At 36.8% G+C, this 20,813-nt stretch overlaps 1 long non-coding RNA gene across 19 annotated transcripts in view; it reads left to right on the forward strand.

Moving 5' to 3' along the window:
- The window catches only part of LOC110351927 (uncharacterized), a 46,805-nt gene extending 27,551 nt beyond the window's left edge, over positions 1–19,254 (forward strand). For 4 of the 19 annotated variants that reach the window (XR_011808199.1, XR_005264990.2, XR_011808200.1 and 1 more), the window contains exons 4-6: positions 156–290; positions 3,421–3,594; positions 3,690–8,611. This is a non-coding gene — a long non-coding RNA (uncharacterized lncRNA). Of the gene's footprint in view, positions 1–155; positions 291–1,184; positions 1,367–3,420; positions 3,595–3,689; positions 8,612–14,632; positions 14,736–17,708; positions 17,858–18,817 lie in introns of those variants that run through there. The other 15 variants (XR_011808208.1, XR_011808210.1, XR_011808202.1 and 12 more) reach the window with 15 other exon arrangements.
- The last annotated feature ends 1,559 nt before the right edge of the window (positions 19,255–20,813 follow it).

Here is a 20,813-nt window from a genome sequence, read left to right on the forward strand (position 1 = left end):
CGTGTTGTCACTCGGCAATGATTATGTTTTTACCCTGTTAATTAATGATTATGGATGGTTCAATATTACATGAAGTTGCACCGTATCTGAAATGAAAATGAGCACTGACATGTCAAGAAGTCAGCTAAAAGCTGTTTTGATTTCTCTCTCCTTAGTTCTGGATCTCACTGTTGATCTGTTACCATCTTAGATTAATCAGATGAAAGAGTAAGATGGTCAAAAGCAGGAGCTCCTTCACACAGCCACTTGGGACTGGTACCCACTGCACAAGATAACAGACAAGAAATCAGGTAAGGACAGAAATACACTAAGACCACATGAAATGTAGAAAACTTAACCTTTGTTAGATTAAAACTTGGGAAAATAGATGCTATTCTCTAACTATAGAGATATTCACAGATACTAGTAATCTGTAAGGTGGGATGACATTCCCTTTTTTACCTTCTAGTTTAATTTAAATTAAAGATGCCCCTAAAACACCTTTTATACTGAAAAGAAGGCCTTCTAATGACTCCAGTGAGAGCAAGATTACACTTTCTTTAGCTAATAAGAGAACACATTTCATCACTTGGTGGAAAACTGGCAGTTGAGCTGTGCTGAAATATTTTCTGTGTAAAAACTTAATCACATTTTGCATCACAGAGTAGAGTTTCCTCACATCTTTTGCAGAACAAAGAGTAGTATTGTGGACCAGATCCACTAAGAAATTCAGGTGCTGAAGCATTGATGCATTGTGCATTTGACAGCTATGTGTGGGAAAAGAAATTAGAGCCTGAAAACTCATAACCCAGGTAAAATCCAGTAACACTGTTGCAGGTGAGTATGCTGGGGTGAAGAACACCATTACCAAATTTTGTCAGAAAGCAATACTTGCTAGAGTTTTTATGTTGACCCTGAACTGAGAAGCATGGTCTGAGAACAGCATTTTGGTACCAGCTCTCCAGGTAAGGCAGATTGACTGCTATCCTCTGTGTAGATGATGGTGGGAGGGAGGCCTGGGGAAGGAAGAGAGGAAGGAAAAGAACTGCCCTGCTCTGCCCTGCCCTGCCCTGCCTTGGCAAGCAAGAGGTCTTGTCCATCTGTATGGTAGCAAGTAAGCTGGGAAGAGTCAGGCTGAAAACTGAGGAGCTTTATGCTGCTTAAATCTCTGGTACACCTTTGTCTTTATGTCCTTTTCTGCACAGATGAAGAACATAAGGTATGCTGTACAAAAGACAGATACCAATAATGCTGAGATTTGGTAACCGGTTTCTGTCTTCTATGCTCTTCTGAAAAAGAATAAAGAAGAGGAAAATCAAGAAAAAGACCCTTGATTTAACAGTTATAGGAGACTTGACTTCATCCACTTATAAATATCGAAATCCAGGTACACCCACTTGTAAACATTGAAATCCAGGTACATTCAAGGAAAAATGCTTCAGAAGACTCTATTCAATACATAAAAAGCTACACAAGTAAATTTCAGATGTGGAATCTCAAAGCTTAGAATTTAAAACTGCACAGTACACAGAAATAAAGCCCTTATGGAGATACTAACGTGTATAATTCATTATTATTTCAGAAAAAAAAAAAGATTAAAAAATAATTTCTTAACATTAAAGTGCAATCAAGCACTGAAGAAATTATTTAAACTTTCCATAGGAATAAAAAAAACAACACACCACACACTCTAAAATGCTGCGAGGGTATTGATGGCTATTAAATATTTACTTTTCTCTCTAGCTCACACTAGAAAGAGTAATTTGTATTTGGCAGAAACTGGCTGCAATTACATTAGTCAATCCAAAAGCCCAACTTGCTCATACAAAATGCAAACAAATTAGTTAAAATGGTCTAATTAGCAGACTGTAAAAATGCAAAGCAAGGCTGGCATAAAAATGTGTGCTAGACAAGTATACTTTTACAAAATAAACAGAAAGGTAAATATGAAATAGTCTAATAAACCCTAACAAAAGGAGCAAAGAGCAAAATGACATTTAGGGATTGCATACTCTAAAGAAAAGTTTTTATGGATTGTTAAACATTGTCTTACAACCTACATTTGGTCATGAAAGCATGATTGCTACCGTAGCTGAAGTTCTACTGGGATTTCTGTTCAGTGCTGTGGAGCTGTGTGAGGCCAGGTTATATATATATTCATTTCTTGTGGGTATGCACATAAACATTACTCCTAGTGAAGTTAATTGGAGTGCAAAGTAGGCAAGGAAGTGCAAAGAAAGTAAGGAATATAGAATGTGGCCTATGGAAGTACAGGCCATTTCTTAACGTGTCATGTATATAATTTTCTTTCCACAATTAAAATAAATATTTGGAAGTAAATGGAGACATGGAAACAGTTAAGGTAAATGATAATACACCTTTGTTCTAACAGGAAGTATGAACTATGTGCATTGTTTATGAGGACTCAGCTTACTGGTTAAAAAGAGTCACTACAATAACTGTATTGTTAACATCATTGATATATTAGACCAAAAAGGGCTTTAGTGTTTCTTGCTTCAGAACATTGTTGCAATTTCTTAATCTGTGGGTTTTTAACTCCCTATTTTATATACTATAGATATAATAGCCTATTATGATTTACAGGCTATCATATAAAAGAAGCTATTGTGAGGTGTTTGCCTGAATTTGTCTCCATACTCTTCTCACCTCACCACATGTACTTCTGTCCTTCAAAATGTCTAGCCGTCTGGAGTCACATTCTTTCTTCTTGCCACCTGACAGATAGCAGAAGGTGGGTGGCTTTGGCAAAATTAATTAGGGATGTTTTGAAGAAAACATAACCATGAACACCCTCCAGCAAAAGTATGATGTTATTTGATGTTATTTGGCACGAGGACCTTTGTGTGTAAGCATTGCAACAGCAGAAATATCCTGACTATGTTGAAGAAGTCACCCAATAGGAAACAGTCATTGGCAAAAGGAGAGCAACACGTCCACAAGGTGTGGTCATTATCACAGTTATGACTTGTAATACAGAACAGCTGACTTATTCAGTTATTTTCACTGAAATAGTTTCTTGTGGCACCTTTGCTCCACCATGCTGTCCTCAGTTCTGCTGATTGCCTCACTGTGCTGAATATGTTCGGTCCACCCCTCTTACTTATGGAGAGTATTAATTTGTTGAAAGACTATCTCACTCTGCAAAAAAATCCCTGTTGATTTCAGTGCCATTGAAGGATATTTGCGAATGTAAGAACAAAGTCTATAGGAGATGTCTGAAAAATATGGATGCTTCACTTTGAAGATGCGAATTAAGTCCTGTTATCTGTTGTTTGACTTGGTGCTTGACAAATTACTGTAAGAATGGTGAAAATAATAAACCACATGACAGAAATTATTATTTCTTCTACTTTCTCATCTATCACCACATATTCACACCTCAAAAAATTTTCTCTTCTCTGAATCTTGAATCCCACGCAGCTCCCTGATGATGATTGAATAAACCAAGTACCCTGCATTTATGAGGAAGAAGAAGAATTACTAGCATCAAAAAAGCTGGTTAAGAGAACCTAGGTTTGAGGTATGATGAAAGAAGTCCCACCATGTGGGAAAGAAGTTCCACCTTTGTGTCCCACCATGACTTGCTCCACTGAGGTAATTGGTTTCAGATGCAAGATAAGATGGCTGCTCCAACTCTTCTGAGATCATACCAATACACCTAAAGTACTGTGGTTGCTCCTACTTTGCAGGATTTACAGGACCAAAGAGCAAAATTCAACACAGATCTCCAAGCAAGTCATTTCAGCATTATGTTTTGCTGTTGTTTCTTCTACAGGCAGTCTCAGCAAGCCTAGGTGAGTTAATCAACTTCCTTCCTGATGCACAGATTTGTGCATTCTTCTCTGTAACTGTTTACAGCCCTTGTTATTCTTTTTGTTTATCAGTAAACCAGGCTCCTGATTCCAAATCTAATTGCTCCAGTGGAGAGATTTTTATTGGTTTCAATGATTTTGACTCATATGTCAATTGCATTTGGTTGGCTCTATTTTCAGTGAAAGAGGAATGGATAGGGTAAGGAGAGAAATAATACACATGCAGTTGTTCTAGCTCCAAGTCAGAATAAAAACGTGTGAGTAATGAAGAAAGAGTTGGGACAGTGCAGAAAAGATGAACTGAAGTGTTGGATCGGAAAGTTGATGGATGAAAAGGTGAACTAAACGACACAGGGAAGGAAAGTGATGTAGAGACAGAAAACAAACAAAAACAAACAAAACAAACAAAAAAATACCCACAGAACTATATAAAGAAAGAATAGACAAGTGGTAAGGAAGACTAAAATCATATTTCATTGCCTAAACCAGTTGCAATATGACAGTACATACCAGACAGGATTTTATAGATAAATATGGAGTGTTCACATCTGGGAGAAGCATGAGGGAAACAAATAAGGAAGAAAGAATAAATGGTCAGTTTTCAACAGGAAAGGAGGTTACTGCTGGAGACCCTCAGGAATCTGGGCTGAAATCTATATTAACACAGAATTACTCAGTGTAGAGAAACTAAAACTTACTGTGAAGAATTAAAAAAAAGTCTCTTGATACTGAGTATCTGGGTAATAAAATAGAAGTCAATAAATTCTAGGTCAATAATGTAAGTGCATGTAGGGAAAACAAGTACATCTAAATGGCGCTGAGCACAAAATTAGCTATTTCGTCTTAGGAAACAGATCTTGGAGAGTCTTATAAAAATGTGAACCCTGTGCTCAGCAGCAGCAAAAACAATTAAGAATTGTCAGGAAAATACTAGAGAACAAATCAGAAACTATTCTGTTGACATATAACCTGTGGTGTACAGTCATCTTACCTCAAAACTAATATAGATAAGACCAGAAAAACATGCTGGAAGACAGAAAGAACAGTCAGCTGCATTGAATAGCTTCCATATGAGGACTTTTTAAATAGAATAAGAATTCTGTGTGGAAAAGAAATGACCAAGGGCTAACATGGGGGATTATTACTTCAGAAGACACAGAGAAGGTAAGTAGGAAAGATTATTCACTATTTCTCACAGCACAGGAACAAGTGGTTCACGAGAAATTATCTGGGAACATGCCAAAACAAACAAAACAAAGTATTTTTTCACAAACTGAGTAGCTGAACTATGAAACTCATTTCTACAAAGTGTTACAATGGCTTAAAAATAAGTAAACTCAAAAGAGACTCAATAAATTTATGGAAGCCCTGCCATAGTTACCAAATACAGTGTGCAGATGCAATATCTGGGTGTACAATAATATCAAGTGGTGAACCATTGTATAGTTGCTCTGTTTATTTTGGCCATCTTTGTAAACACCCACTACTGGCCACTGTCAGGAACTGATTTTTTTTTTTTTTTTGAGGGGGTAGGGGAGCAGGGAGGAGGGAAGGTGGAGGGTTTGAGTTTGGAGGGTTTGGTTGTGTTTGAATAGTCTTTTCAATAGCCTATTAGATACAAACAATAAAAGCAAGCACGGTGCTTGTATGTGTTCAGGAGATACAGAATAGATTTAAGGGACCTGAGTTAAGTAGGGTGCTGTTGGAGAAAAAGATTTTTTTTTCTTTTCTGAAGAGAAAGTGGGTGCTTCAGCTCTGATGTACCTCAGAGAACCTGTTGTACTAGGCCAATCTCAAATAATTTCACATCCTACTAATCATAAGTCTTCTTTTCTTTGTTAGTTTCATTAGCTTTATGCTATTTAGAAAAAATTGCTGATAAAACACACAGACTTAGACAGGATGGTTAAATAATCTTTCATTCTCTAACTCTAAAAAATATATATATTTTTTGTTTTGCTACTGTGTGGATCAAGCAACTCTAGAACTTGTAAAGTGAGTGTAAGTTATTTGGAATAATTTATGTTCTTGAACCTTTGCAGATGTATAGTCACCAGAAAGCTGTCAGCTTACAGTTTTTACATGTATTTCATCTAATCAGTGCTCCAAATGCAACATTTAAGATGTAGGGAGTTCGTGTGGATTTGTAGCACTCCCTGGAGGACTCTATGTCTAAAAACCAATAAACATTTCACAGTTCTCAGTAAGTGAAGATTTTCATCATTTTTGATGCATGCAATATTGATCGGGCTTCTTATTTTAATTTCAATAATGTTCCACAGGTAAGTAATTGGAAAATAACTTATAGCGAGTGAATGATGAAAGTGAAAATTAAGCTTTCTGTACTTATTTGCTGATGATTATTTATTATAAACCAATGCAGCAAAAGAGAATATTAATTTATAACAAAATGAATTTCATATTGGTTAAAAAATACATGAAGATACAGATATTTAGTGATCAAAACATTTAAAAAGACAGGAAGAAACAGTTTTCTATTTACTGCATAGATTTTTTTGGGTGTGTTTGTACACCTAGATGGAGCATCACAGGTTCAGCTGAAAATTGTTCATTCTTTGTAAAATTCATTGTCTCAACTTGTAAGCCTGCATGTAGATTATAATTCCTAGCTATTACTCTGAAGTCAGTTGATATGAAGGACTGACTGAATATGGGCTGAAGGTCTTAGATTTATTCCTTAAAGAAGTGACTACAAAATGTTTTCTGAAACAGTTAGAATCCATCACTGCATATGTAGAACTGCAAACATACCGACAACATGTATTGCCAGTGTTTACAGAGGTCTATGAATAATAAATAATCTAGTTAAATAACCACAGTTAGATCTATGCAAACAAGAGAGCAAATAAATCAAAGCTTCCTGCTCATGCATAGATACCAAACACAGCACTTCATTTTTTTTTCTTTGTTTTGTTTGTTTAAGTAGGAAACTGTGGTCATGAAATCAGCCAAAAATTTTGAAGTTAGTAAGAAGTGTTTTGGAGGAAGATCACAAAGTGGATCAATCTCTATATGAGAGACCTGGTCCTCAGTCAGCAGGAGCAATTTACATACCAAATGCATCTGCATAGCCAACCATTTAGACTGCAACAACTTCTGCAACTGTCATAAAGTGTAGTCCAGACAGAAGTTCACATATGACTACTAACGTACAATGATGAAAATAAAGAAAGGAGACTCAAGAGCAAAACTGAAAAGACCTTTTTTTTTTCTTATGGGAATTCAAACTTTTTGTTTTATATCAAGTTAAATAAATAGGTAAAAGAAAATATTTTAAAGTGATACTGTTATATTTGATATTTTAAATAGGAAAAGAAGACAAGTATTCTCTTCATTGTTTGTATAATTGTCTATGTATGCAAAATTCCATGTTAAAAGGAGATAAATGGCTTACTTATCAAGTGAAATGTCTGCTTCCTCAGGTTATCCTGTCCAACAATAATACTGGCTCTATGCTGATGAACTGGTTGGAAAATGGTTAATTATGTACCCGGTTAAGTGAAATACATTCATTTCATAATTCTTTATTTTATTTCTGGGAATTTCTGTAATATAAATCACTGTCGCTGACTATCCAGTTATTATTTAAATATGAGTCTATCTTTTTGCATTTTGAGACTCTTGACATTCCCATGAATATCAGTATGTGTGTAGAGTAAATCAGATGCAGTTTAGCATAGAAGTACCACTGTGTCCCCAGCTCTGCATGGGAGACTACATGCAGTGTTTTACACCAAGGTGCAAAAAAAGATTTAAGGGACTCTTATGTGCAAACTAGGCACAGGAAAACAAAGCTTTAATGTGACATATGGCTTTCTATTTTTGTGCCTTAGATTTAAACATGAGGCAACACACAAATACATAATATTCAGGATTTATCAATGTGTGTTTTCACACCAGCTAATTGAGCACTTCAGGGCTATCTATGCGTTTGTTGGTTATTTTTAATGAGAACATACAGCTGTGTGAATGGTCATAAGTTGTGGCTTCTGCATACTTTCAAACATCGCATCATTTTTAGTGAACAAAACTACCTACAGCAAGTTGTTCTCTCGTTGGCCAGCAAAAGGTATGTCCCTCTCTGGGTGTCATTTAATAGTTTTTATCATGAAGGGAGAGGATTTCCGATCTTCTGCTGGATGGCACCAAAAGAGAAGAATGAAGATCTTGATGCAATGGAGCACAGTGTGACAGCATCAGACTCCTTGCAAACCCAGGATCCTCCTGGAGGTATGTGAGCCATAGTCTGCAGACTACAACGAGGCAGATTCCAGGGGGAAAGACTGCTACTAGAATAAGAATCACCCCTCTTCTTCGCCTCCTTTTCCTACCCTTGAACCTTTTGATTTACATCAAGGAACCCAAAACTATATCTGCACAAAGCTTACCAACCAACCAGCCATGCAGTATCTGCCCCTGTCCAAAGCCAGCTCTGATCAGTGCTAACAGCATTGTAAATGGGAAGAACCATTGGGAAATTTGAGTGAGTCCTGATGGAAACTATACAGTTACTGTAGGGAAGGTATCATGTGGGATCCACCTGGTACCCTGGAGAGGATGCCTGGGGAAGATGCTCATCTCAGGATGTTTCCCATCACTTTTCTTCCCAGCTTGTCACTGGGGACAGCTTTCTTTTCTCTCCCTGCCTCCCATCCCTTTCTTTTTCTCTACCTTCTCTTTCCCACCTCCCCTACCCCACCCCCCCAATAATTTTCCATGTTGTTGCTGGTGTGTGCCTTCAGCTATGGATCTTGCTAATAAATTTTCATACATGTGAATTTGTCTCAACATCCTTTTTGCAACACACGGATTCAAACACACCTACTCTCAGCTATTCAACTAATTAGATGAATTAAACACCAGTTTTGGGCCAGAACTGAAAGGAAATGCTAAGATTCTGAGCCACTAGGTGACATTCAGCTGTGTACAGAGATACATTCATGAAACACAGTAAGCAGCAAAATATCATCTGGCTAGGAAAATGGTTCTGAACCAAGTGCTCACAGTGAACACTGATGTTAAAAATCCTCTGTCAATACTAATGTCAAAGCATGACAAGGTTCCAGAACCGCCCCGTCCAAATCATTCTTTTGTCAACATCTATGCATTTCAACCTATCCCTACAAAACTTGCTGTTCGTGTCACTACAAGCTCTGTTGCTATTACAGCTCTTCTGAAGACACACAGCACTAGAGGAGCCTTCAACAATGCAAGCAACAGAAGTGCCTGCACTATGTTTTTGATACACTTCTCATAATTAGGGAAAAAGTTATCCAATGTCCTCCTAATAGATTAGCTCTGTTGCATGATTAACAACTCACCACAGAGAATACAGTACATTTGAAAAACTGAAAATGCATGTTCTGCCAAGCAGTTGCAGGTCTGGGATGCAGTACCACCAATAAGATCTGGAAAACTGGCATCTAAGCCACACCAGTCAATGAGGGTTTTCCCACTTACTCCAAGTAGGACAAAATCATGTTGATGACAAACTTTTTGTCCCATCTTAGAAGTACTGGAAAACTGATATGCAATTTGTTGTATTCTATGCAGGCTTTAAAGTACACTAGTTAACAGTTTATTTCTTCTTAGATATAGGTACAGAATTTTCACTAAAACAACACACCAGAAATGTTTTAAGATGTTTGAATATAAATTACATAGAAACATAAAATCATAGAATTATAGAATATCCTGAGTTTAAAGTGACCCACAAAGCTCATGAAGCCCAAATCCTGGCTCCACACAGGACTACTCTCACCATCACATATGTCTGAGAGTTTTGTCCAAATGTTTCATGAACTCCAGCAGTCTCAGTGTCATGATCACTGCCCTGGGAAGCCTGTAACAGTGCCCAACAACCCTCTTGGTGAAGAACCTTTTCTTAACACCCAGGCTGACACAGCTCTATGCCATTCCCTCAGGTCCTGTCACTGTCCACAGAGAGCAGAGCTCAGCGCCTGCCCCTCCACTCCCCTTGTGAGGAAGCTGCAGGCGACCATGAGGCCTCCCCTTAGTCTGCTCTGCTCTAGGCTGAAAAAAAACAAGGGACCTCAGCTGCTCCTCACACATCTTCCCCTACAGACCCTTCAACATCTTTGTGTCCTACTTTGGACACTCTCTAATAGTTTTATGTTCTTTTTACCCTGTAGCACCCAAAACTTCACATAGCATACAAGATGATGCTGCACCAGTGCAGAGCAGAGCAGAACAATCCCTTCCCTCAACAGGCTCGCAATGCCAGGCTTGATGCACCGAAGGGTATGGTTGGCCCTCCTGGCTGCCAGGGCACACTGCTGGCTCGTGTTCAACATGATGTCAACCAAAATCCCCAAGATCCATTTCTTTGGGATCGACACTCTTGTCCCCCAGTCTGTACATATAGCCAGGGTTTCCCCTTCCCAAGTGCAGAATCCATCACTTGCTCTTGTTAAACTTCATGGGATTTTTCATCCATTTTTTTTTTTTTCATCTCCCTTTCCTTTGGAAGTGAGTATAGCTGTTCAGCAGATGAGGATGAAAGATGAGTAAAAGGAAAAGCATCATTCCACATGTATCTGTTTAGTATTCAGGTTAACTCACCAGTTTGGAAGGTGGTGTTACAACCTGGAATGTAAAATGAAGGTGTGATGCACAAAAAAACAGTGTTGGTATCTATTTGTTAGGTTGCCCTACTTCCCTCACTGGATTCAGTGTTACAGAAAGTTAGTTCTTATGGCATCATGCTTTTGCAGACCACTTGTTGTATTAATAGCATATTTCACACTTGGCTACTTTATCTTCATTGGCAGAATTCCTGCTTGTCCATGGCAAGCCATCTCAGGCATATCAACAACAAGACCTAAGCCTATATTTAACAGTGAAGGTGTATTTTTGCAACTTTGTTCTCATGTAGGAAGTCTACATAGTACTTTGCACAGTAGTTCTTTATTACAGTTTCCAGCTGATTTCCACTCCCAAGTATATTTCAGGAGCCATTGCAAACAGAGGCAACTGCCAGCATTTATTGTGCAACCGAAATTTTCTCATGTATTTTAGAAACAGATGCTAGCTAGTTTTTCTTCTGCATAAAGACCTCATCTTAGGTTCTCTGCTGATCTCAGCTTTATCTATGGTTAATGTATCTGTATGACAATAAGGGATTTTAATACTCCAGAACTCTTGTTAATCATTCCAGTACCTCTTGGTACCGCTTTTAAATAAAGACAGGTAAGGCAATTTTGGCATGACTCCATACAGTGACATTTTTATATAAGATTTTCTCTGAGCTCCAACTCCATATTATGAACATAGGTTTGCAGTACACATACACACAAACTCAAAATCAAAGCTTTATATTTGAACTGCAAACCAGGATCAAAGTTATGATGGGGTTATACATCAAAAAATATCTGTGTGGTTACTGCCAGGGACCTGTGATTAATCTTTTCCAGCACCTTACTCTTGTGTCTCATTTTAAGTGAAAGATTGTGTTTTGGAATTGGAGCTGGAAGCCAATACCAGAAGTCTTATGCTTTGGTGCCTTGTAACTCATATTTCATCCAGTGTTCTCCCAAAACTAAACTTGCATAAAGAATAATTTTGGTCTATTATGGCTAAAGAAGCTCTAAGAAATTTAAGATTCTCTTGTTTGATGGTCTTGATACTGGTACCATCACCTCCAACTGGCTACACTATTTGCTGAGATCAAGTTTCTACCCTGTCCTTCCTCTGCTCCTCTCTTGTGAAATGCTGACCATTGTAAAGTCTACTGAATAGTTTTATCAAATATTTTTACCCCAAATTGGCAGATCATGAACAGTTATTGCCTAAAAAATCTTGGAATCTAGAGTCATAATGCCATAGAACCTTTCCCTGTTGAGATTTGTAAAAAGAAAACTTTGAATATAGTTATAAAACAAGGAGTTAAGGGAAACAAATTGTGTGCTGTCTATGCCAAGGTAGACCTCTGAAGCTCTTACTTCATCATTCCAGGTTATAATTTATTTCAGAGAAGGGTCCATTCTCATTTATTCTAGCTTCTTCAGAGGAATCTGTGGAAGGACATTCGAGGCATACTCTGAACATTTATGTTAATCTGAAACAGAATTGTGGCCTCATTCCAAGTGAATTACTTTACTTTAACACTGAAACTTAAGTGTAGGGCCCTGATTGGATTCAGAGAAGTTACCTCAACTGAAGCAGAAACAACACAAGAGGGTATCAGGCCCCCAACTGCATGAAGGTTTACTTCACAGCCCATCTGTTGCTTCTTTTTCTTTTTCTTTTTCTTTTTCTTTTTCTTTTTCTTTTTCTTTTTCTTTTTCTTTTTCTTTTTCTTTTTCTTTTTCTTTTTCTTTTTCTTTTTCTTTTTCTTTTTCTTTTTCTTTTTCTTTTTCTTTTTCTTTTTCTTCTTTTTCTTTTTCTTTTTCTTTTTCTTTTTCTTTTTCTTTTTCTTTTTCTTTTCCTATTTTCTTCACTGTGAGATTTAACAATGAAGTAACAATGAAATAAGAATGGAAAAAGCTCTTTTCTTTGCAAATTATATGACACAATTTTCAGTGGTAAGAGGAAAATAGAGTGAAACATCGAGTAGTTAGTATTCCCAGTTCTCTGCTCATTCAATACATCCTCTATTTGAGAATGTGGAGGTGCAGGCTGGCTGCTAAATGATAATATGCAGGAACAACCAGCTTGGACTTCAGTTGGACTTCATACCACTGGGATATTTTTTACACTGCTGTGTTAGCTGTGATGCAAATTTATATTATGCTATTCTTCCACCAAGATACTTGTTTTTGCTCTGTACATAGTGGTCAGTAAGAAAGAAAGAAACAAAAGCACAAAAAATATCCCACCTCCCTCCTTTTTCCCAATGTCTCTGTCATCCATATAACTAATTTTTGAGTAAAAGCTTCTTTTATCACCTCAGTTAGCTTGTTTACATATAATAGGCACTGCTGAGTAGTACATTTGGTTAATGATTATCTTTTACATATTGATATTAGTACCTGAAGTGGGAACATCTCATTTCCTGAATATGATTACCATTTTGAAATCTTATGCACAGGGGAAAAAAACCAATTCTATAAATTAAACAAGAAGTTCTTAGAACTTATATCCCCCAGTTCACATCCAGATACTAATGCATCTCATTTACTTTGTTGCTATTCCCTTGAGTTATCTGTGTCACACAGACCAGTCTTGCATGTCATGTTAACTATCCACTGAAAAAAGCTAGAAGTGTACTTGTAACAGTGCCCTAAGCTAGCATACAAGGTAGGTAGAAGAACATAAAAAATTCATCACTGTTACATTTCAAGTTGCTGGGATATTTTAATTCCAATAGGACAGAGCCCATGTCAGCTAAAGATGGAGCTATAATTAAACTGATACGGCATTCACAATTGCCTCGAAACCTGCAGTAGTTGTCATATGTTTCTTTTTCCCATCTTTAAACTATATGGAAATCAATTATCTCAACAAACCAGCTGTAAGGACTGTATGCCAACCACTTACACTTGAAGTGAATAAATTATTTGAAATTCATTATTGATGTGAACAACTCTCCAAGATTTAAAGCACCAGTCCATTTTCTGTGCTGAGATTCACATGGAATTTTAACAAGTTCAGCATTATCCTCCGTCATAAATTCATATAGCAAACTGTTATGCAAATAGCTAGAGTTCAGGGATTGGCGAGCTGTGCACATAAAATTATGCTTCAGATGACAAAGTGCCCATGAGTTAATGGTTCTGTACATTTAGTGACAAATTTGTTCCTGATTTACCCCAGAGTGACAGACACAGGGTAAAAGGGGGACATCAGAGACTGAAAATACCATTTGTGTGTCAAGGATGTTAGCAACCTGGAGTGGTGATAGGCACTGGTGTCTACAGGATATGAAATTGAGTTGATGTGATGTCATTTTGGCTCTACTGTAACCTGGTTATCTCTTGCCAAGACTTCATGTATGATTAGTCAGCTCGGAGAGGACAGCAAGCCTTATCAGGCACACTTCCTGACATTCCTGTCAACTTAAGAAATGTGGTTAAGGAATTTAAGATGAGGTGTCACATCTTCATATCAAATCCCATTGAGTCACCACCTACAAGTTTGAAGACTCCTTCTAAAAGTATTAATGAAAAGAAAAAATGAAGTTTAGGCTGGATTTGACCTTGTAATGCATTTTACATATTATATCCCTCTAGGTTAGTGTCTTTAATTTGCATGCATTTTCTCTGTACACATAGAAATAATTGTTATTCAGGCTGTGAAAAAAATAATATTCATTAATACTAATGCAAAAGCATGTTCTGAGTTAACTGACTTCTAGTCTGTAGAATAAGGCAACCTTTTATGTGCCTGAGCAATTTTAAAAGAAACTCCTGTGTAAAAAGCTTGCAATCCCATATATTTAACGAGAACTATATTTGGAATGGTTAATAGACAGATTAAAATACTAAGCATAACAATATTTTTTCATCTCTTCAAAGGAAAAGCTTGTACAATGTAATATTCACACTGTATACAGACTCTTTCAAGTTTCTTTTCAAAAGCAAGTTAGCAGCATGCTATTTTTATGCCATTACATTTGTCCAACTGCACAATTTGTATTAATAAAGGCAGTTGCATTCTCTTCCTTACAGTGGGGCTCGAAGTTAAAATTCATTGCTAAGCCAAAAAGATTCCTTATATGCTTCAGACCAAACCACTGCATAAACAAGGCACAGTAAAGAGTCTGTCTATAGACTAATATCTGGAAGACTGAACATACATAAATACCCAGTTTTTCAGCCATTGCTATGTTATTCTTCCAGGTATTTAAGGGCCTGGTAGGTTCCAGGGTCTTCTCAGGCAGCGTACAACTGCCTCACAGCCCTTGAAGAGAAGCTTATACAGTTCCAAGTTCTGACACACAAGGTACCCATTCCTTTAACACCATTTTTCCCAGTTGATAAATGTGTATCTGTACTTAGTAAGCAGACATGGGAGAAATAATTCGACCTAGCACAAATGTTCATGATCTCTTTATACAGGGATGATACTGGTGTTTGTGATGCAGAAGACACATGAACTTTATAAGCATGTCTGAGAGCAGCTACAGAAGATGGTAACCATCTCCAAAAGCCCTAGTGAAAGGCACATAATGCTTTTATTATATGATAGCCTTAGCTCTTGCATCACTGAGCAGAGCACTAATAAACTTTTTTTTTACAACTTGTCTAATTTATTTTGTTGATTTTGCCTTTCACAAACTATTTGGTTGAACAGTTCTACAAGTGATTTTTGCTTTACCAAAGTCAGTTTGTGATGCTTGAGGATATGTCCCCTGAAATCTTGGTCCCCAGTTCAAATGCATTACTTGCCAAGACTATTTTTTTTTTTTTTTTTACTAACTAAATTACTAATTTAACATTACTAACAGGAAGAACGAGTGGGAACACTTTACACAGAGCTAGCTTATGGCCTTCAGTCTGAACCTATGTAAACCTTAATCTAACTGACTACATAAATTATGAATCTTCTCTCCTCCTGCAGAACAATAATTTAACTTTGTAGATCTTTCAGTCTATAAGCAAGTATGAGAAGAGAGGAGTGAATTTATGTTTTAGACAAAAGTAACATTTTCAAATTCTTCAAGGTAAATAGGTCAAAAATATTACCAGATCTCGCATACTTGGAACTGAGAGCTGGGTTGATTTCAGCTGATATACCCTGATTTTTCTGGGAATACACATTTATCTTTATAGACGATGAGGCCTAGTATTTATGTGCCAATATTATCCTTGAAATTGCTACCTAGCAGCAAACTACCTTTACAGTTCCTTATAATTTACAACACCAACAGTTTTGTTAAAGAGAAGGATGTGCACAAAATTCTTAACTGTCAGTGCCTTGTAGTCCCACAGGCTCTTGAACAAGGTTGCAAAATAAGTTTCCTCACTTGTCTCACCAGTGAGACTCTAAGCATGCTTATGCTATCTACAGTTATCAAGGAATAACCATAGCCGTTATTCCATACACATCTCAGAAATGCCCTCCTCCCCTCCCCCCCACCCCCCCACACACACTCTGAAAGAGTCCTCTGGTAAGAATACTCATAACCCAACTGTAAATCTGCTTTATGGAAATAACTCCCAAGTTTTCATTCCTAAGGAATCAATTAAACAAACAGATGGCTAGTAAATGATGGAAAACCTTCTTGCTGGAATTGTCCTACTACGTGTAGATGATTAATAACTTAATGGAGAAAGGAGTGAAACGTGTGTGTGGGAGAGAGAAGATTGGACAGGGGAATGCGAGAGAGAAAGCAAGAGTGGGAAAAGGTTAGAGTGGGGGAAGAGACAGAGAAGCTTTATGAGACAACAAAAATGATACTATAGGACAGTGATTAAGATGTGGAAGGTGGTAATATGGGAGATGAAGGATCATGGTAGTGAACTTCAGTTCAGGATAAGATGCAGTTCATCTGAATGTGAGTGCCTAAATTTGACATCTAGCCTATGCATTGCCTAGGCTTACCTTGCAGTCAAGCAAGTGAGATAGGCATCCCCAAAGAGCAAAGTAACTCACATGAAACTTACCCAATACAGGAGGAAGTGAGTCTGTCCCTGGGCTCAGTATTTCTTTTCTTTGACAATAGAACATATCAAAAGTCTCCAGGACAAGCTATTACCTTCTGATATCTTCCTGTAAGCTTTAGGGAGCAATTTTTATATCTGAACATCCTGTTTGGGTTTATCTCCAGATCTTAAATCAAATGACTCATTACAAATGATATTTCTTAATGTTTGCATTTTAAAAGTACATAGGATAAAGGAGTAGCTGATAATCAGTACATATTGCAAGGCACTTTGCTTTGCTGGAGATGGTATTAAGAACTTATATAGACCTTAGTCTAACCCTTATGGGGGTCAATGACAATTTTACTGATGACTTCAGTGAAAGAAAGCTCAGTACAGTACCTGCTGAGTCTTTGTCATTGTCTCAACGGAAGAGACAATTGCCTTGCAGCACATGTAATGGTTCTCTCAATTTTAAAGCTTTTTGCCTTTATCATTAGAGATTTTACTAATTCACCCTTCAAAATATTCTGAAAAATCTCCCTCCTATGTTTAGTCCAGGTTTATTTATGCACTTTATTATGTCTTCAAATGGCATTAAGGTCTCAGTTTTCAAATCTGTCTGAGAAAAAAAAATAAATTAGACATACTAAGCTTGATCTGTAACTGAAACAATTCAACAGACCTTACTTGCAGTCAATAACAGGTATGGAAAAAAAAAAAAAAAAAAGTGTCCTGCTCTAGATGGTCTTTTTTTGAGAGTTAGGGACAAAGAAAAGTCTTTAAAATTCACTTCCAGCACACTTGTTGTTCATAGTAGTGAGTCAAAAATGAATGTTCACATTATCTTTCACTGAGGTGCGACTAGAAGAAGGTGCTAGGAAAGGGGACCTTCTAAATAGGACAGGTGAAAACTAAAGTACCTGGAGGAAGAATGGATACAAATGAAAAGATAATAGAGATATAGACGGAGCAATTGAAATGGATTTCTGAAATATGTACAGAACATTTATATGCACCAAGGATATGTGCTGGAATATGCCTTTCTAAATATGCAGCTTTCTGCTTATCTGAATTATTTTAATAGTTAATTATCACTTTTGAAAATGGGTGGGGGTGATACAGATTTTCACCTAAGAAGAAAAATAAGTTATTACACATTTAATAATCATAAGCTCCCCTGCAAATCCCTGTGGTTGAATAGAAGGCTTTGCAAACTTCAAAGGTTTTCATTCTAGCTCCTTCTCTTTATTTTATTTTTATTTTTTTTTTTCTGTTAAAGGTTAGCCAGAGCTCTGGCAAAAGGACTTTTTTTTTTTTTTTTTTACAGACGGGTAAAGAAAGAACCTCAGGGTTCCTGGCCAGATCTGATTATGTTGTTATCTATTCCTGACTCCTGATTTTCTTGAACAAGGTCTTTCAAGGGTGTTTGCACCAAATCTATCCCCTCTGGGAATGTCTTCACCATGTCTGTGTCCTGTAAGCCACACTACTTTTTCCTAAATAGTCTAGTTCTGCAATTTTTGCTGGTCCCTTGACAATATGTCATCTTTAAAATGTCATTGCATTAACCTTTCACTATGTTTGGGGTACCAGTGTCAACTGAAGGCTCCTCCAGAAGGATGTGCATTTGATTGGCAAAGACAGAATGATTGACACTGGGCTAGTATTCTGTCAAAACTGAAGCATATCATAGTGTGGCAAAGCTATTCTGCTCAATGCCACCCATTCCCAGTCTATATGCCATATTGGTGCATTTCAGCACACTGTCAAAGAAAGCTAATGACTGGTATCAGTGATGTATGATAAAAAAGCAAACCTACCACTAACCAATGATGGAAATGGCTATACCTCAGACAGTAAAAAAAGCATTCTAAGTTTCTGCTTCTAGCTTTCTGAATGTTTAGACATACATGTGTACTCTCAACTGTCTGATTCTTTAGTATAGAGCTGTAAGCTTTGAATAATTAGTAAGAAAAAACTGATCCTTCAGTCTTTATATCTCTGTCTGGGGAGTTAATGTGTGTTTCTAGATACAAGTCCTGCAGACTGTCTAACTATCAGCAACTATGATTTAGATACGTGAAAAGTTTTTAAATTTTCTGGCTTGTTATTCTCACAATTTCTGCTTTAAATCTAAAGATATGTCTCAGAATAATTAGGAAAATTAAAGAGTTGGGTAATTAATTTGTCTTTTAAAATTAACAATATGTTCTTACCTATTTGCTTAAAATGTGTGATTTTTTTGTACTATCCAGAGATAGTAGTATTCCACCACCTTCTCGAGTGAGAGGTTTCATTTGTATTTACTGATCATCTTGTTACATTTTGCCTGTAGTCCTTCTTGCAATGTCAATTTGATATATTATTCTTCCCCACTTACTTTCTCTCTTTTTTTGTTTTGTTTTGTTTTGTTTGTTTGTTTTTCCTTTCTTTTAGAGAATGCTGATTAATAAAACTTCTTGTGGGAAACCATTGATCTCTGTAGAAAAAGCTGTCAGGAAGATTTACCGGAGGTAACAGTGAATACAACAGTGAAATATATCTACGTATGTAAGAAATGCTGTTATCTTCTGAATCAGAAAAGTTCTACTGATTCAGAAAGGATGCTGCTTCTTCTCTACACAGGAATTTATACAGACTGAAATTTTCACGCTTCCATATAGCTTCCATATTTACTGGTAATGGTTCTGTTTTGCCTTATCACCTTTTCCCAGTTCACCTGTTCAGAATATCTCTTCCCCATTGCAAGGCTGCTGTAGACCCTTTAGAGACTATTTTGAAAATTCAAAGGAACTTTGTAATACCATATTATTAAGTAATAAAAGCATATGTATGACTTGTAGTTTGTCACTACATTAATACATCCATGAATTTGTCTTCTTCCAGAAGATCTTCCAAAATATTTTAACTTAACTAAGTACCTGTTAAGTACCTATCTTTAAAATAAATATTTTATAATAAACTAAAAATGTGCATGTTTATGCTTACTAAAGATGCAGAGCCTTATTATCATAGGAATTGCAGTTGCTGCTCTCATTTGTATATACTACTTAATGTCATGATTGATGGCATAAATACAGAATTTTTCAAAATTTTCCTTTACAGAGAACAGAATTCATTTTAAAAATATATAAAAAAACTTTTGTAACTAAAATTTTGGCATAAAATTTAACAAACACCGGAAAGAAATTTCACATAATTGTTCAAAGAAATCAAATTACATTTAATTCATGTTTAATGGTGTTTAAAATTCTCCATTGAACATGGTAATATTGTATAATAAGGGCCTTTCTGAAGGCAGTTGTTGTTTAATGTGTCAAGCCTGCAGTTTTGACACCATGAATATTCTGTTGTTACCCCCATCTATTCAAGTAGTTTGAAAGTAGGTAGTATGAGTAGTGGACTAGATAGTGGGAAGAACAATATCTAGATCTAACAGCTTATCACCGCTACATAATTTTTTTCAGGATTCAACAGTCTATCACATCCCAGCTAAGAAATAACTTGGTTTTACAGTGCCATTCATGAAGAGTGTTCTGTTGTGCTTGTGGCAAAATACACTCACAGACAATTAAGAACTGATATCTATGTATAGAGGAAGATACCATCTGATGAGGGACTAATAATGATGAGCTCCGCGATAATCTGACAGACTCAAGATGTCTGTGAAGGCTTCCTGGAAATGAAAAGCAGTTCAGAAGCAGCTGGGAAAAAAAAAAAAAAAAAAAGAAAAAAAAAGTGGCTTTAAAGAGGAAAGATCTCTATGATTCAAGAGGGAAAAATCTCTGTCTTTCTGGCAGGGCTGTGGAGGGAGCCAAGAGCAACAGCAGAAAAGGGGGAATTTTTGTAAGTGGTTTGGTGAGTTCCTGCTGCTAGCTATACTACTAATCATGTTTTAGGGAGCCGAGAGCACTTTTAAGTGTTCTTATCATTTAAACTCAACAAGCAAGTAAGCAAGCAAACAAACAAGTCCTCCTTTTCCCTTTCCCTATCCCTTATGTATCCGACTAAGGGACAGCATAATGTATTCATTCTAAAATGTATTTCTGCAAAATCATTGAAAATTAGAGCTGTGTACTTTTTTTTTCTTCTTCTTCATAGAATATGTTAAAAGGGCTTAAAAATACATCTGCCCAATAATATGAATTATATTATTATTATTATTATTTTTTCCCAGTGGTTTGGACATGCTCTCCTTGGCATATATCGCATAGTTCCCCACACCTTCTCAACCTCAGGACTGCTGTTGTTGGCTTCCTTAGTTCCTGCCTGCCTGTTTCTCAGTCCTCTTACAGAGGATCCACAAATTGTCCATCCACCCCATGCCAATGCTCCACTCCTCTGCTATGGTACAGAAAGCAGTGTGTCCTTAGCTGCAGTTAGCATTCTCACCACTGAACCTTCTACCTATTCTTTATGCCCCGTTCAGTTC

This window comes from Anas platyrhynchos, chromosome 3 (genome assembly GCF_047663525.1).
Source record: "Anas platyrhynchos isolate ZD024472 breed Pekin duck chromosome 3, IASCAAS_PekinDuck_T2T, whole genome shotgun sequence".
NCBI classification, from domain to species: domain Eukaryota; kingdom Metazoa; phylum Chordata; class Aves; order Anseriformes; family Anatidae; genus Anas; species Anas platyrhynchos.